Source organism: Schistocerca serialis, chromosome 5, assembly GCF_023864345.2.
Source record: "Schistocerca serialis cubense isolate TAMUIC-IGC-003099 chromosome 5, iqSchSeri2.2, whole genome shotgun sequence".
Classification (NCBI taxonomy): Eukaryota; Metazoa; Arthropoda; class Insecta; order Orthoptera; family Acrididae; genus Schistocerca; species Schistocerca serialis.
In genome coordinates this window covers 109870408-109888398 of record NC_064642.1, presented here as the reverse complement: position 1 = coordinate 109888398, position 17991 = coordinate 109870408, and positions in this window count along the sequence as shown.

The following is a 17991-nucleotide window of genomic DNA, read 5'->3' as shown; positions in this document are numbered from 1 at the left end:
CGCTTCATCTCAGAGTAGTACTTGAGCAATTGCAACCTACGTCCTGAATTATTTGCTTGACGTATTCCAAACTCTGTCTTCCTATACAGTTTTTGCCCTCTACAGCTCCCTCTAGTACCATGGAAGTCATTCCCTCATGGCTTAGCAGATGTCCTATCATCCTGTCCCTTCTCCTTATCAGTGTTTTCCACATATTCCTTTCCTCTCCGATTCTGTGTAGAACCTCCTCATTCCTTGCCTTATCAGTCCACCTAATTTTCAACATTCGTCTATAGCACCACATCTCAAATGCTTCGATTCTCTTCTGTTCCAGTTTTCCCACAATCCATGTTTCACTACCATGCAATGCTGTAATCCAGACGTACATCCTCAGAAATTTCTTCCTCAAATTAAGGCCGGTATTTGATATTAGTAGACTTCTCTTGGCAAGAAATGCCTTTTTTGCCATAGCGAGTCTGCTTATGATGTCCTCCTTGCTCTGTCCATCATTGGTTATTTTACTGCCTTGGTAACAGAATTCCTTAACTTCATTGACTTCGTCACCATCAATCCTGACGAAACGTTTCTCGCTGTTCTCATTTCTACTACTTCTCATTACCTTCGTCTTTCTCCGATTTACTCTCAAACCATACTGTGTACTCATTGGACTGTTCATTCCGTTCAGCAGATCATTTAATTCTTCTTCACTTTCACTCAGGATAGCAATGTCATCAGCGAATCGTATCATTGATATCCTTTCGCCTTGTATCTTCATTCCACTCCTCAACCTTTCTTTTATTTCCATCATTAATTCCTCGATGTACAGATTGAAGAGTAGGGGCGAAAGGCTACAGCCCTATCTTACACCCTTCTTAATACGAGCACTTCGTTCTTGATCGTCCACTCATATTATTCCCTCTTGGTTGTTATACATATTGTATATGACCCGTCTCTCCCTATACCTTACCCCTACTTTTTTCAGAATCTCGAACAGCTTGCACCATTTTATATTGTCGAACGCTTTTTCTAGTTCGACAAATCCTATAAAAGTGTCTTGATTTTTCTTTAGCCTTGCTTCCATTATTAGCCGTAATGTCAGAATTGCCTCTCTCCCCTTTACTTTTCCTAAAGCCAAACTGATCGTCACCTAGCGCATTATCAATTTTCTTTTCCATTCTTCTGTATATTATTCTTGTAAGCAGCTTCGATGCATGAGCTGTTAAGCTATTGTGCGATAATTCTCGCACTTGTCAGTTCTTGCCGTCTTCGGAATTGTGTGGATGATGCTTTTCCGAAAGTCAGATGGTATATCGCCAGACTCATATATTCTACACACCAACGTCAATAGTCGTTTTGTTGCCACTTCCCCCAATGATTTTGGAAATTCTGATGGAATGATATTCATCCTTTCTGCCTTATTTCACCGTAAGTCCTCCAAAGCTCTTTTAAATTCCGATAGTAATACTGGATCCGCTATCTCTTCTAAATCGACTCCTGTTTCTTCTTCTATCACATCAGACAAATCTTCACCCCCATAGAGGCTTTCAATGTATTCTTTCCACCTATCAGCTCTCTCCTCTGCATTTAACAGTGGAATTCCCGCTGCACTCTTAATGTTACCACCGTTGGTTTTAATGTCACCAAAGGTTGTTTTGACTTTCGTGTATGCTTAGTCTGTCCATCCGACAATCATATCTTTTTCGATGTCTTTACATTTTTCCTGCAGCCATTTCGTCTTAGCTTCCCTGCACTTCCTATTTATTTCATTCCTCAGCGACTTGTGTTTCTGTATTCCTGATTTTCCCGAAACTGTTTGTACTTCCTCCTTTCATCAACCAACTGAAGTATTTCTTCTGTTACCCATGGTTTCTTTGCAGCTACCTTTTTGTACCTATTTTTTCCTTCCCAACTTCTGTGATGGCCCTTTTTAGAGATGTCCATTCCTCTTCAACTGTACTGCCTACTGCGCTGTTCCTTATTTCTGTATCTATAGCGCTTGAGAACTTCAAACGTATCTCGTAATTCCTTAGTGCTTCCGTATCCCACTTCTTTGCGTATTCATTCTTCCTGACTTATGTCTTCAAATTCAGCCTACTCTTCATCACTACTATATTGTGATCTGAGTCTATATCTTCTCCTGGGTACGCCTTACAATCCCGTATCTGATTTCGGAATCTCTGTCTGACCATGATGTAATCTAATTGAAATCTTCCCGTATCTCCCGGCCTTTTCCAAGTATACCTCCTCCTCTTGTGATTCTTGAACAGGGTATTCGCTATTACTAGCTGAAACTTGTTACAGAACTCAATTAGTCTTTCTCCTCTTTCATTCCTTGTCCCAAGCCCGTATTCTCCTGTAACCTTTTCTTCTACTCCTTCCCCTACAACTGCATTCCAGTCGCCCATGACTATTAGGTTTTCGTCCCCCTTTACATACTGCATTACCCTTTCAATATCCTCATACACTTTCTCTATCTGTTCATCTTCAGCTTGCGACGTCGGCGTGTATACCTGAACTATCGTTGTCGGTGTTGGTCTGCTGTCGATTCTGATTAGAACAACCCGGTCACTGAACTGTTCACAGTAACACACCCTCTGCCATACCTTCCTATTCATAACGAACCCTACACCTGTTGTACCATTTTCTGCTGCTGTTGATATTACCCGATACTCATCTGACCAGAAATCCTTGTCTTCCTTCCACTTCACTTCACTGACCCTACTATATCTAGATTGAGCCTTTGCATTTCCCTTTTCAGATTTTCTTGTTTCCCTACCACGTTCATGCTTCTGACATTCCATGCCTCGACTCGTAGAACGTTATCCTTTCGTTGATTATTCAATCTTTTTCTCATGGTAACCTCCCCCTTGGCAGTCCCCTCCCGGAGATCCGAATGGGGGACTATTCCGGAATTTTTGTCAATGGAGAGATCATCATGACACTTCTTCAGATACAGGGCACATGTCCCGTGGATACACGTTACGTGTCTTTAATGCAGTGGTTTCCATTGCCTTCTGCATCATGTCGTTGATCATTGTTGATTCTTCCTCCTTTAGGGGCACTTTCCCACCGGAAGCAGCTACTAGGGTAGCAGAGTACGTGTGGCGTGCACACGGGGGTTTTTTAGGTTAGAGGGACCCCCCCTTGGGCGAAACGATAAAATACCTGACGGCTTACCAGAGAGGACATTATCATCGTTGATAAAGAACGTCCGTCCTCAGAGACCAAAAACAGGAAAAGTTAACGTAATATTGGTAAACTGCAGGAGTATCCAGGGCAAGGTTCCTGAACTAGTATCTCTTATTGAAGGAAATAGTGCGCATATAGTATTAGGAACGGAAAGTTGGTTAAAACCGGAAGTGAACAGTAACGAAATCCTTGACACAGAATGGAATATATACCGCAAGGATAGGATAAACGCCAATGGTGGAGGAGTATTTATAGCAGTAAAGAATTCAATAATATCCAGTGAAGTTATTAGCGAATGCGAATGTGAAATAATCTGGGTTAAGTTAAGTATCAAAGGTGGGTCAGATATGATAGTCGGATGCTTCTATAGACCACCTGCATCAGCAACCGTAGTAGTTGAGCGCCTCAGAGAGAACCTGCAGAACGTCGTGAAGAAGTTTCGTGATCATACTATTGTAATAGGGGGAGACTTCAATCTACCTGGTATAGAATGGGATAGTCACACAATCAGAACTGGAGCCAGGGACAGAGACTCTTGTGACATTATCCTGACTGCCTTGTCCGAGAATTACTTCGAGCAGATAGTTAGAGAACCAACTCGTGAAGCTAACGTTTTAGACCTCATAGCAACAAATAGACCGGAACTTTTCGACTCCGTGAATGTAGAAGAGGGTATCAGTGATCATAAGTCAGTGGTTGCATCAATGACTACAAGTGTAATAAGAAATGCCAAGAAAGGAAGGAAAATATATTTGCTTAACAAGAGTGATAGGGCACAAATCGCAGAATATCTGAGTGACCACCATCAAACGTTCATTTCTGAGGAAGAGGATGTGGAACAAAAATGGAAAAAATTCAGAAACATCGTCCAGTACGCCTTAGATAAGTTCGTACCGACTAAGGTCCAAAGCGAGGGGAAAGATCCACCGTGGTATAACAATCATGTACGAAAGGTACTACGGAAACAAAGAAAGCTTCATCATAGGTTTAAGAGTAGTCGAATCATAGCTGATAAGGAAAAGCTGAACGAAGCGAAAAAGAGCGTAAAGAGAGCAATGAGAGAAGCATTCAACGAATTCGAACATAAAACATTGGCAAACAATGGAGGACGACCGAAGAAAGGCAGAAATACTGAATTCAGTGTTCCGAAACTGTTTCACTGCGGAAAATCGTAACACGGTCCCTGACTTCAGCCGTCGCACGGACGCCAAAATGGAAAATATTGAAATAAACGATATCGGAATTGAAAAACAACTGCTATCACTTAGTAGCGGAAAAGCATCCGGACCAGACGATATACCCTTAAGATTCTACAGTGATTATGCTAAAGAACTTGCCCCCTTTCTATCAGCAATTTATCGTAGATCGCTGGAAGAACGTAAAGTACCTAGCGACTGGAAGAAAGCGCAGGTCGTTCCCATTTTCAAGAAGGGTCATAAATCAGATGCGAATAATTATAGGCCTATTTCGCTTACGTCAATCTGTTGTAGAATAATGGAACATGTTTTGTGTTCTCGTATTATGACGTTCTTAGATAATACAAATCTCCTTCATCATAACCAACATGGATTCCGCAAACAGAGATCATGTGAAACTCAGCTCGCCCTATTTGCCCAAGAAATTCACAGTGCCGTAGACACTGGCGAGCAGATTGATGCCGTATTCCTGGACTTCAGGAAGGCGTTTGATACGGTTCCGCACTTACGTTTAGTGAAAAAAATACGAGCTTACGGAATATCGGACCAGGTTTGTGATTGGATTCAGGATTTCCTAGAAGAAAGAACACAACATGTCATTCTTAACGGTTCAAAATCTGCAGATGTAGAGGTAATTTCGGGAGTACCGCAGGGAAGCGTGATAGGACCTTTATTGTTTACAATATACATAAATGACTTAGTTGATAACATCGGTAGCTCCGTGAGGCTATTTGCAGATGACACGGTTGTCTACAAGAAAGTAGCAACATCAGAAGACTCGTACGTACTCCAGGAGGACCTGCAGAGGATTAATGCATGGTGCGACAGCTGGCAGCTTTCCCTAAACGTAGATAAATGTAATATAATGCGCATACATAGGGGCAGAAATCCATTCCAGTACGATTATGCCATAGGTGGTAAATCATTGGAAGCGGTAACGACCGTAAAATACTTAGGAGTTACTATCCGGAGCGATCTGAAGTGGAATGATCACATAAAACAAATAGTGGGAAAAGCAGGCGCCAGGTTGAGATTCATAGGAAGAATTCTAAGAAAATGTGACTCATCGACGAAAGAAGTAGCTTACAAAACGCTTGTTCGTCCGATTCTTGAGTATTGCTCATCAGTATGGGACCCTTACCAGGTTGGATTAATAGAAGAGATAGACATGATCCAGCGAAAAGCAGCGCGATTCGTCATGGGGACATTTAGTCAGCGCGAGAGCGTTACGGAGATGCTGAACAAGCTCCAGTGGCGGACACTTCAAGAAAGGCGTTACGCAATACGGAGAGGTTTATTATCGAAATTACGAGAGAGCACATTCCGGGAAGAGATGGGCAACATATTACTACCGCCCACATATATCTCGCGTAATGATCACAACGGAAAGATCCGAGAAATTAGAGCAAATACGGAGACTTACAAGCAGTCGTTCTTCCCACGCACAATTCGTGAATGGAACAGGGAAGGGGGGATCAGATAGTGGTACAATAAGTACCCTCCGCCACACACCGTAAGGTGGCTCGCGGAGTATAGATGTAGATGTAGATGTAGGACAAGAGAGTGCCCTGAACCTCTATCTGCTCCTCCGCCATCTTTAACAAGGCCATTGGCAGAATGAGGCTGACCTCTTATGCCGGAAGTCTTCGGCCGCCAATGCTGATTATTTATCAAAATTTAGGCAGTGGCGGGGATCGAACCCGGGACCGAAGAATCAAATACGCTACCCCTAGACCACGGGTACCAACCTATCCCTTCGATCAGAACCGGAAAGGCACAATCGAAGGGCGGTATCCTTCCAAATTACCGCCGGAGATCTGACTCTCTCTCTCATTACAGCTCCTTTTGTACACGATTGTCATGCGCAGTCACTGTCGTTTTGCTGTCCAGCGCCATCTGTCGGACATTTCGTAAACTTTTTTTTTGTTCTAATAAAGCATATCATTCCAAGCATGTGTGTCAATTTTTACCTCTCTATCTACATTATTCTGTGGTTTATTAAGTTTTCAAATTTAGACAGACTTTTTGACCACCCGGCGTTTGAAGTGGTTCTTTTGAAATTGTATTAGAACATATTTTTACTCTCGCTGTGTGAAGGAATCTTACTACTTGTATCACGCCCAATCTTTCGGTTTGACAGTGTGAAGCAAGTATATGTGGCACAAAATAAGAACACCAACTGCAGAGTGTGTGACTGGAATAACAAGGTTTCCGATGTGAAGAAACAGCACACCAGCTGCGTTAAAAAACAGTTTTTATCGTAACTAGTGTGCAGTTTCTTCACATCGACATTCTTCAAAAACATTTCTTGAAAACGACGAAGAAAAATCTAAATAACAAGCCTGGTCGCTGCGGTGGGCAGAGACGTGTGAGGGGAAATGCTGACGTAACCGGTGCTCGGCGCTACCAACAGGAATTGCAAAGTATAGCCTCACCACGCAGTTTTGACAGTACAACTACTAGGTCGCTGGCGTTTGCACTAATTAAACACTTGGAATTAGACACGAAGTGTTCCGGACACGTGAAAAAACCGAACGATGGACCCGTTAGACACCTTATATTGTGCCACTTACATGCAGTTGCTAGCAATTCTTGCTCTAAGGGGGATAAGCAGAGTGCTAGTTTGTTGATTTAAATAATATCTAATAATAAATCAATACTTAAACATACAGCTCTAAAACCATCAATATATTTACAATGTGCAGCCGACATTTTATTTTGGATACAAGCTATAGACGTGCGATAATGATATTTTTTAAATGTCGATTTATAGGATTCCCGATATTGTCAAAAATATCAACAGAGCTGTTTCAAATACACACCAGATATCAGTTTTTAGTTGTTTCCCCAAATCTGTAAGTCACACGCTGGGATTGTTTGAATGAAATGGACACAGGTGTTACTCCCACTAGTTGAGATAGTGTTCTTAACGACGCCAATGGGACAATACATACTATAATTCCTGAATGAGATTTTCACTCTGCAGCGGAGTGTGCGCTGATATGAAACTTCCTGGCAGATTAAAACTGTGTGCCCGACTGAGACTCGAATTCGGGACCTTTGCCTTTCGCGAGCAAGTGCTCTACCATCTGAGCTACCGAAGCACGACTCACGCCCGGTACTGACAGTCTCGGTCGGGCACACAGTTTTAATCTGCCAGGAAGTTTCATATCAGCGCACACTCCGCTGCAGAGTGAAAATCTCATTCTGGAAACATCCCCCAGGCTGTGGCTAAGCCATGCCTCCGCAATACCCTTTGTTTCAGGAGTGCTATTTCTGCAAGGTTCGCAGGAGAGCTTCTGTAAAGTTTGGAAGGTAGGAGACGAGATACTGGCAGAAGTAAAGCTGTGAGTACCGGCCGTGAGTCGTGCTTCGGTAGCTCAGATGGTAAAGGCAAAGGTCCCGAGTTCGAGTCTCGGTCGGGCACACAGTTTTAATCTGCCAGGAAGTTTCACTATAATCCCTTCTTAATTCCATGTATGTACGTGTTCTATCGAATCATTGCCGAGAATCTTGGCGCCTGGGGGCTTTAGAATAACTATCCCTTTTAAGGTTTTACAAACAACTATACCGCCGCTAGAGACGACACTAGTACACACTCTGGGCTGGTAGGTGTTCTGTATTTTATAGCTTAATTGCAGTCCCGTGTTCGGTTCTCGGTACCGAAGAATGAGTGGTTCGTTAATTTTACAGTTCCATTGGTATAATTAATATTGTAGTTTATACGAATACACCCGTACTGTAAATAAAACTCTTGAGAAATGAAAAAGTCAAGTTTCTACGTCCACTAACTCTTAACGAAACATCAATATATGACTTAAGCACATTTGTTTATATTATCACTTAAACATTACGTGTTTACATTATTACAATACAAAACAGATTCTACCATACTGTACGTACAGAACAGTACTGAAGCATTACAACAGTGGCTTGATGTGGCACCCAACAACATTGTTAGACATATTGTCCCTACGGAGCGTGTTTTGGTGCACACTCTCCACTCCACCCGGTATCTCTTCAGTTTTTAGTGCAGCGACGAGAACTCGTGCCAGCAGAACTTCCTGTCTCTGCAGGAGTTGAACTTCACATACGACCCGACAACTAGTCCATAAGAGACGTAGTACACGTCGTCCTGTCTGCTCCTTCCGTGGCCGAAGTCGCTTCTGCGATGGAATTCTGACCTGTGGGGGGGGGGGGGGGGGGGGGGGGCGGGAGCCGGTTGAAGTCCTCGTGCCCGGCAAGGGGAGGAGAGGTTTTGGCCTAAAGTTTCTGATGACTAGACTTTGCGCCAACGTCCTGATTTAGCCACCAACCCTCCCCCCCCCCCCCCTTCACAATGCGTCATAATGTGAGGACATGTGACACTGTTGACGGGTATCCGCCCGTCGGATGAGAACGTAAAGGTTGGCGGCCCCATTGGTGCTATTCGCGAGAAGTAGGCTATGTGCGGGCACTGGGTTTTAGCCTCATCCTTCTCTAATCATCATCATCATCACTGTCATACAACACAGCCATTACACTGCACACACAAACACACAAAATACATACATGTAATATTACTAGTAGTGTGTAATGGAGTATGTTGAAAATAAACAATCAGACATGGGCGCGTCTCGCATCCCAATTGAAGCCGTCGTAGAACGGAAACGGGAAGTATCATGACATGGGCTTCTATTCAGAATATTATGTACTCTCTCCCCTCTACAAATCCTAGAGGTTTGTAACGAGAATTTCCAAATATCCTGTATAGGACCGCCGTTCCACACCATGTCCAGCGATGCCTAAGGTGTACAAGACAACATCCGTTGACTGAATGCCGCCTGAAGAAATTGGAGGACGTCTGCAATGTGGTGTGGATGCGGTCCATCCTGCGTGAACCAGTCGTTTCAGAGCAATCGGCAGTGTCTGTCGCGCAGGCAATAAAAATTCATGTTCCAGAACTTGTCGGCATTTGTCTTCTGTGACAGATTCTTCAATAAAAATTGGTCCAATAATGCGTTGTCTACAGGCTGCGCAACATACAGTGACTTCGTGGGGGAAGTGTAGCAGCAGCTTGGACGTGAGCGTTCGCAGTACCGCTCTTACAATGATAGCGCTTCCATTCTCAGATGTAAACTGAGGCGTCAGTGAGTGAGTTATAGAATTTTCAGAGGTACAACACAACAGTATCACAAGGAGAATCATTTACGGCATACAATTAATCCACAGTGGACAAAAACTTCCTAACAAGTACTTTGCGTCACCCTGTACTTGTACAGCAGCTGATACTAGGGTTGGCGGTTGTCGTTCAAACAGCCGGTTTCTGGTTGTAACGGTTCTTCTTAACGCTAGTTTAATCTAACCGTAAAAACTGGTCGGAATAACCAGTTTCTGAAAAATACTGATTGTCTGTTTCTTATTCCAATTACTCTTGTAATAAACATAGAAATCGAACAAAGATCGAAAATTTTTCACTCCCTCAGTTTCAAAATAGATATAATAAAAATATTAAATGATAGGAAAATAAAATAAAAATTAATCCCTCCACCGTTCACTGCTTTTCTCGAAAACTGACAAGCATTTGAATACTATAAAAATCATCGGTATTCTCCTAGTGATACTAATTCTTTGAATGACTGCTAAAATCATTTTATAATCGAAAATCACGGTACTAGTTGGGCTAAAGAGTGAAAAATGAGGTTGGAGGACTCTATTTTTCGTGTTAATTTGTCCGTTTTCAAGGGTTGCAAGCAAGTAAAGGCGTATTATGTAGACACAGGCAGCAGACCAGTTACTTTATTTTTCTCGTAAACTCTGAATGAAATGGTAAGTTTTAAGTCAATCAGCAAGACTGCCTCCGTTGTAGCCTGTAGCTTTGTTTTTCACAAAGATATGAGCAGAGGTACGACTTCTTCAAAAGTCGAGCGCTTAGTGCAGGTACTCGGGGTAATGGAACACATCCAAGTGTTGACGTTGACAGAGGACAAATGTAAACATAAGCAGAACCCACACCCATCATTCCGTCAACCATCGTCAGTTGAAGAGTTGTGTAAGTAGAATCTACAGGAACAAATAGAAGGTAGAAATGCTACTCATCTATGGGGAATGTAAGTTAGCAGAACAGTAATTGCAATACTGTTTCCTTATGTACAGGTACATTTAGTACAGTAGTTTAGTTCTTTTAAATACTGTTGTGTAGATTAGGCTTACAGTAAAGGCTGTCCTTCCTACAAACTGTATCGACATAACGTTTCTTTTACTGTTGTTGTTGAAGGTAGGCGAAATGCTATGCAGGCAGCAGAACCGTACAGAGAGCGATATCCTGACAAGAACACACCTTCCCGACGGATGTTTTATCGTCTTGTGGCGACGCTTCAGGAAACTGGAAGTTTCAACCCACGACAACGCAATCGTCGTAGCACTCACACAGACGAAGCTGGCGAAGTTACTGTTCTCGCTTCCGTTGCTATGAATCCACATGTGAGCACACGACGGCTTGAACACGACACTGGCATTCCTAAAACCAGTGTACATCGTATTCTTACACGTCACCGGTTCCATCCTTGCCATGTACACCTATATCAAGGACTGCACGGGAATGATTTCCAGAATCGTGTACAGTTCTGTCAGTGGGCAGAGCAGCAAATCCTCGCCTACCCGAACTTCTTCTCCAATGTTATATTCACCGATGTTTGTTCTTTCTCAAAGGACAGATAGATACAAGGAACTTGTATTATTATGTATTATTGGTCCAGCGACTGGTGTGGGACGCTTGGTACTACAATTATTGGCCCCTATTTAATCAATGGTAGTCTAAACGGCACAGCGTATGCCAACTTCCTCAGACGAATTCTTCCTCCTCTTCTGGACGAAGTGCAGCTAAGAACCAGAATGCTTATGTGGTATCAAAACGATGGATGTCCAGCACATAATGCCTTGAGTGCATGTCATGTTCTGAACCGAAGGTATCCTGCCAGATGGATTGATCGAGGAGGAACAGTTACTGGGCCTGCTAGGTCTCCTGATTTAAATCGTCTGGACTTTATTCTTTGGGGATGCATTAAAGACGTTGTCTATCGCGAGATTCCAACAACTCCAGAGAACATGCAGGAACGTATCGTGCTTGCTTGTAATTCTATTCAGCAGGCAACGCTGGAAGCATTAAATAATTCTTTCATTCAACTAGTGCCCCAGTGTATCGGTTCCAAGGTCACCACTTAGAGTACCTTTGAATGTTCTACTCCTGACCAATGGTATGGCGGAGTCAAAGTTAATTTTGTGTTATGTTTTTACTTGGTTTTCATTTGTTTACTTACAACTCCAGCAAGTGGACGAGTTTGTAATCCCGGGCTCAAAGTCATTGTTGTGTTATGTAATCAATAACATTGTGTTTCAGTGAATGGTACACCATGACACATTTTTGAACAGTACTTTCGGAGAAGAAATGAATTACAGAATAAAAATACAGGGAGCCATTTAAAAAAGTCATATCGCTGTTTATATCTTTGTAATAAACAAAGCTACAACGAAGGCAATACTGCTACTTATGTCCCCCTAACGGGCAAAGAACATTAGCTTGATGCATTTTGTAATTTGCGTCTGGACAAATAGTTATTTAGGGTAGTCCAGATAAATGGGACACCCTGTATAGCCGAATTGCCTCCACTTGGCCCATTCGATTTCCTTAAACAAAATAAATTTATGAAACCTAAAATTATATACACCAAATTCAAATTTATAAAGAAATGGCATATACACGCTATGTGATCACAAGTATTCGGACAGCCCCAAAAACATACGTTTTTCGTATTAGGTGCATTGTGCTGCCACCTACTAACAGGTACTCCATATCAGCCACCTCAGTAGTCGTTAGACATCGTGAGAGAGCAGACAGGACCGCTCCACAGAACTCACGGACTTCGAACGTGGTCAGGTGATTGGGTGTCACTTGTGTCATACGTCTGTACACTCCTAAAGATCTCTAGGTCCACTGTTTCCGATGTGACAGTGAGGTGGTAACGTGAAGGGACACGTACAGCACAAAAGCGTATAGGTCGACTTCGTCTGTTGACTGACAGAGGCCACCGACAGTTCAAGAGGATTGTAATGTGTAATAGGCCGACATCTATGCAGACCATCACACAGGAATTCCAAACTGCATCCGGATCCACTGCAAGTACCTATCCAAACCATCACACAAGAATTCCAAACTGCATCAGGATCCACTGCAAGTACTGTGACAGGTGGGAGGTGAGAAAACTTGGATTTCATGGTCGAGCGGCTGCTCATAAGCCACAAATCACGCCGGTACATGCTAAGCGACGCCTCGCTTGGTGTAAGGAGCGTAAACATTGGACGAGTGAACAGTGGAAAAACGTTGTGTGGAGTGACGAATCACGGTACACAATGTGGCGATCCGATGTCAGGGTGTGGATATGGCACGGTCAACTTCATCTGCTAGCGTGTGTAGCGCCAACAGCAAAATTCGGAGGTTATGGTGTGGTCGTGTTTTTCGAGGAGAAGGGCTTGCACTTCCTGCTGCACTATCTCAGCACAGGCCCACATTGATTTTTTAGGCACCTTCTTGCTTCGCACTGTTGACGAGCAATTCGGGGATGGCGATTGTATCTTTCAACACGATCGATCACCTGTTCAAAAGGCACGGGCTATGGGGCAGTGGTTACACGACAATAACGTACCTGAAATGGATTGGCCTGCACATAGTCCTGACCTGATTCAAATGGTTCAAATGGCTCTAAGCACTATGGGAATCAACATCTGAGGTCATCAGTTCCTTAGACTTAGAACTACTTAAACCTAACTAATCTAAAGACATCACACACATCCATGCCCGTGGCAGGATTCGTTCCTGCGACCGTAGCAGCATCACGAATCCGGACTGATGCTTCTAGCTCTGCCTCGTGATGACTGGGTGTTGTGTGATGTCCTTAGGTTAGTTAGGTTTAAGTACTTCTAAGTTCTAGGGGACTGATGACCACAGATGTAAAGTCCCATAGTGCTTAGAGCCATTTGAAGCTCCTAGAACCACTCGCCCACAGAGGCCGGCGACCTGAATCCTATAGAACACCTTTGGGGTGTTTTGGAACGTCGAATTCGTGCCAGGCCTCGCCGACCGACATCGATACCTCCTTAGTGCAGCACTCCGTGAAGAATGGCCTGCCATTCCGCAAGAAACCTTCCAGCACCTGATTGAACGTGTGCGTGATGGAGTGGAAGCTGTCACCAAGGCTAAGGGTAGGCCAACACCATAATGCATTCCAGCATTGCTGATGGAGGGGGTCACGAACTTGTAAGTCTTTTTCAGCCAGATGTCTGGATACTTTTGATCATCTAGTGTACTTCCTATTTACGGTCTAACATTTTCTCAATAAGTGTACCTTTGCCAGTATTAGTGTCGCCAAACAAATGTAAATAGGGTTTACGTACATCCTCCGATTGAAAGGAAGCGTTATGTAGCATTCAATAACCACCGCTGGGTATCGACACCAGGTGAAAACCGCTACTCTCGTCGCCGCCAAATAAATAAGCGAACAGTCTGCGCGACCGGTGCTCCTGAAGGAGCCGCAAATTATCTTCCTCGGCGTCTTTGTTCGAGGAAATAATACATTCTTCTTTATCTGCACCGCGTCGCGCCCATTTGGGAATTTCGCATTTCCCCGAGTAATATTTAATCAGGGGGGAATACATTTTTTTCCCCACACCGCATTCGCATTCGCGGCGGCCGGCGGCCCCTGGCCCCCCGCGGCGTCCCGCTATCTTGTTTCCGTTACCTCGCGGCCCGCACCGGGGCCCGGGCCCTTGAAATTGCGGCAGGGGAATGTAATTTCCGGGCGCGTGCGGCGCCGGCAGTGCGGGCCAGCGACTAATGCCCGCACGAGCCGCCTGCCTCCTGGCGCGCTCCCTCCCCCCGCCCCCGCGCTGCGACCTACCCGACGGCCGCGAAATTTTCCGCGCGGATGCCCGGAGATCTGGAAAGAATTACGGCAGATATGTCGGCGACCGCTTTGTTTGCTAAGTACTACGCCGCCCGGAACAGGGGGGCACGCCAGGTTGTTACGTAGCTGTACTTGCCACAGAGCTGCGCGCAACGCTATTGCAAGCGAATGTTCCTACCTCGGAACGTGTGCGTATGTTACGACTACAATCAAATTCTTGCAACAAACAGTATTACACTGATGTGACAAACGTTATGGGATAGTGGTATGCACATACATACCTGGCGATACAAACTATAATACCGCAGGGCGCAAGCGAAGCTGTCATTTATACTTCATCTGAAAGTGTGTCCGACGTGATTATGGTTCAAATGGCTCTATGCACTACGGGACTTAAAATCTGAGGGCATCAGTCCCCTACACCTAGAACTACTTAAACCTAACTAACCTAAGGACATCACACACATCCATGTCCGAGGCAGGATTCGAACCTGCGACGTGATTATGGCCTCACGACGATAATTAACAGACACGGAATGGTAGTTGGAACCACTCCATCTCAGAAATCGTTAGAGAATTGAGTATTCCGAGATCCACAGTGTCAACACTGGACAGACAATACCACATTTCGTGCATTACCTCTCACCACTGAGAACGCAGTGGCCGATGGCCTTCAATAACGACCGAGATCAGCGGCGGTGCCGTAGTGTTTTCAGTGCTAAAAACCACCAACACTGCATGAAATAAGCGCAGAAATCAGAATGGGCGATCGTAAACGACATCCTTCTCTGTATTACTTTTCCTCAACAGAAGTAATGGATACCAGAAATATTTTTGGCATTTTTGACAGCTCAGTATTATCTCAGCTGTGTTTCTGAAATATTTCATATAATTTTATACACAATGTTATATTTCAAGCGAAAAACTATGAAACTGAATTACTTTGTTTTCTTTGTTACAATCGATACGTACCAGCTGTGAATGTACAGTTAAAATGATTTTTTGGAGACATTTTAAATTACGAAATATTTGGCACACTTAAAATTTCTATTATAAATTACGCCATCTGGTGCTGTTTATTGTTCTTATTTCTGGATTCATTTACAAATCAATAGAAATTCATCTGTCAAACCTTTGGAAAACTGTTACTACCGCATAGTGAGGAAACAGTAGTGGGCATGCCTCTAATGTGATCGGACGTGTTTTTGTATTTTGGAAGAACAGTGAAATTTCGGCTTTGTTAATGTGACAATTAAAAAGACAGTGTGATACAGTAAAATGTGACGCAAATAAACATTCTTCAGATTTATTTAGATCGATTTGAACGCGAGAACCTAAAATGTGAAAATTTCAGCTTCAAGGAACAAGGTTGTGGAAACAACGAAACAAACGTGCCAAATTTAAACAGACGCAAAATACCCAAGACTGGCGATCTTTTACAGAAGCTCGAAATTTAGCGCGGACTTCAGTGCGAGATGCTTGTAACAGTTTCCACAACGAAACTTTGTCTCGAAAGATGCCAGAAAATCCAAAGAGGTTCTGGTCGTATATGAAGTATGTTTGCGGCAAGAAACGATCAATGCCTTCTCACCGGGATAGCAATGGAGATACTATCGATGAAAAATCCTAAGAAAATCCAAAGAGGTTCTGGTCGTATGTGAAGTATGTTAGCGGCAACAAACGATCAGTGCTTTCTCACCTGCATAGCAATGGAGATACTATCGATGATAGTGGTGCCAAAGCAGAGTGACTAAACACAGCCTTCCGAAATGCCTTCACAAAAGAAGACGAAGCAAATATTCCAGAATTAGATTCGAGAACAGCTGTGAACACGAGTAACGTAGAAGTAAATACCCTCGGAGTAGTGAAGCAACTTAAATCAATAAAAGCAAGTCTTCTGGTCCAGACTGCATACCAGTTAGGTTCCTTTCGGAGTATGCTGATGCATTAGCTCCGTACTTAACAATCATATACAACCGTTTGCTCGACAATAGATTCGTACCCAAAGACTGGAAAGTCTCACTGGTTATAACAATATTCAAGAAAGATAGTAGGAGTATGTAACGAAACATGTATTGTGTTCAAACATTATGAATTGCCTCGAAGGAAACTGTCTCTTGACACACAGTCAACATGGGTTTAGAAAACATCGTTCCTGTGAAACACAGCTAACTCTTTATTCACATGAAGTGTTGAGTGCTATTGACAAGGGATTTCAGATCAATTCCATATTTCTGGATTTCCGGGAGGTTTTTGCCACTGTAGCACACAAGCGACTTCTAGCGAAATTGCGTGCTTATGGAATATGGGCTCAGTTAGGTGACTGGATTTGTGATTTCCTGTCATGGAGGTCACAGTTCGTAGTAATTGACGGAAAGTCATCGAGTAAAATATAAGTGATTTATGGCGTTCCCCAAGGGAGTGTTATAGGCTCTTTGCTGTTCCTTATCTATATAAACGATTTGGGAGACAAGCTGAGCAGCCGTCTTAGATTGTTGCAGATGACGCTGTCATTTATCGACTGATAAAGCCATCAGATGGTAAAAAAATTGCAAAACTTTTTAGAAAACGATTTAGAAAAGATATCTGAATGGTGTGGAAATTGGTAGTTGACCCTAAATAACGAAAAGTGTGCGGTCATCCACATGAGTGGTAAAAGGAATCCGTTAAACTTCAGTTACACGATAAATCAGTCAATCCTACAGGCCAAAATTCAACTAAATACCTAGGAGTTACAATTACGAACAACTTAAATTAGAAGGAACACATAGAAAATGTTGTGGGGAAATCTAACCAAAGACTGTGTTATATTGGCAGGACACATAGAAAATGTAACAGAATTGTTAAGGAGACTGCCTACACTACGCTTGTCCGTCCTCCTTTAGAATACTGCTGTGCGATGTGGGATCCTTACCAGATAGGACTGACGGAGTACATCGAAAAACTTCAAAGAAGGGCAGCACGTTTTGTAGTATTTAGAAATATGAGAGAGATTGTCACAGAAATGATATAGGCTTTGGGCAGGACGTCATTAAAAGAAAGGCGTTTTTCGTTGCGACGGAATCTTCTCACGAAATTTCAATCACCAAGTTTCTCCTCAGAATGCGAAAATATTTTGTTGACATCGACCTACATAGGAGGAACGATCACCTCGATAAAATAAGGGAAATCAGAGCTCGTACGGAAAGATATAGGTGTTTGTTCTTTCCGCACGCTATACGAGATTGAAATAATAGAGAATTCGGAAGGTCGTTCGATGCACCCTCTGCCAGGCACTTAAATGTGATTTGCAGAGTATCTCTGTAGATGTGGATGTAGAAGAATCAGACCCCTATACATGAACTGGAGCCAACTACGAGAGAAAAGATACGTAAAAAGTTTATTGTAAATCTTACTCCTCTCGAGTTTTCTGAAATGACTTTACCATCGACGACAGTAGTGACAACAAAGGAGGGAGGGGTGGAGTACAACGCATGACGAAGGTATTCTTTATGACAGTGCGGCCATATCCGACGTTAAATGGTGGCCTATAGCAGCAGACGAGTGAGTAGAGTGCCTTTGGTAACAGCGTGACATCGCCTGCAGTGCCTCTCTTGGCATTGTGACCATACCGGTTGGACCTAAAAACACTGGCAAACCATGACCTCAGCAGATGAACCCCGACTTCAGTTGGTTCGAGTGTGGCGCTG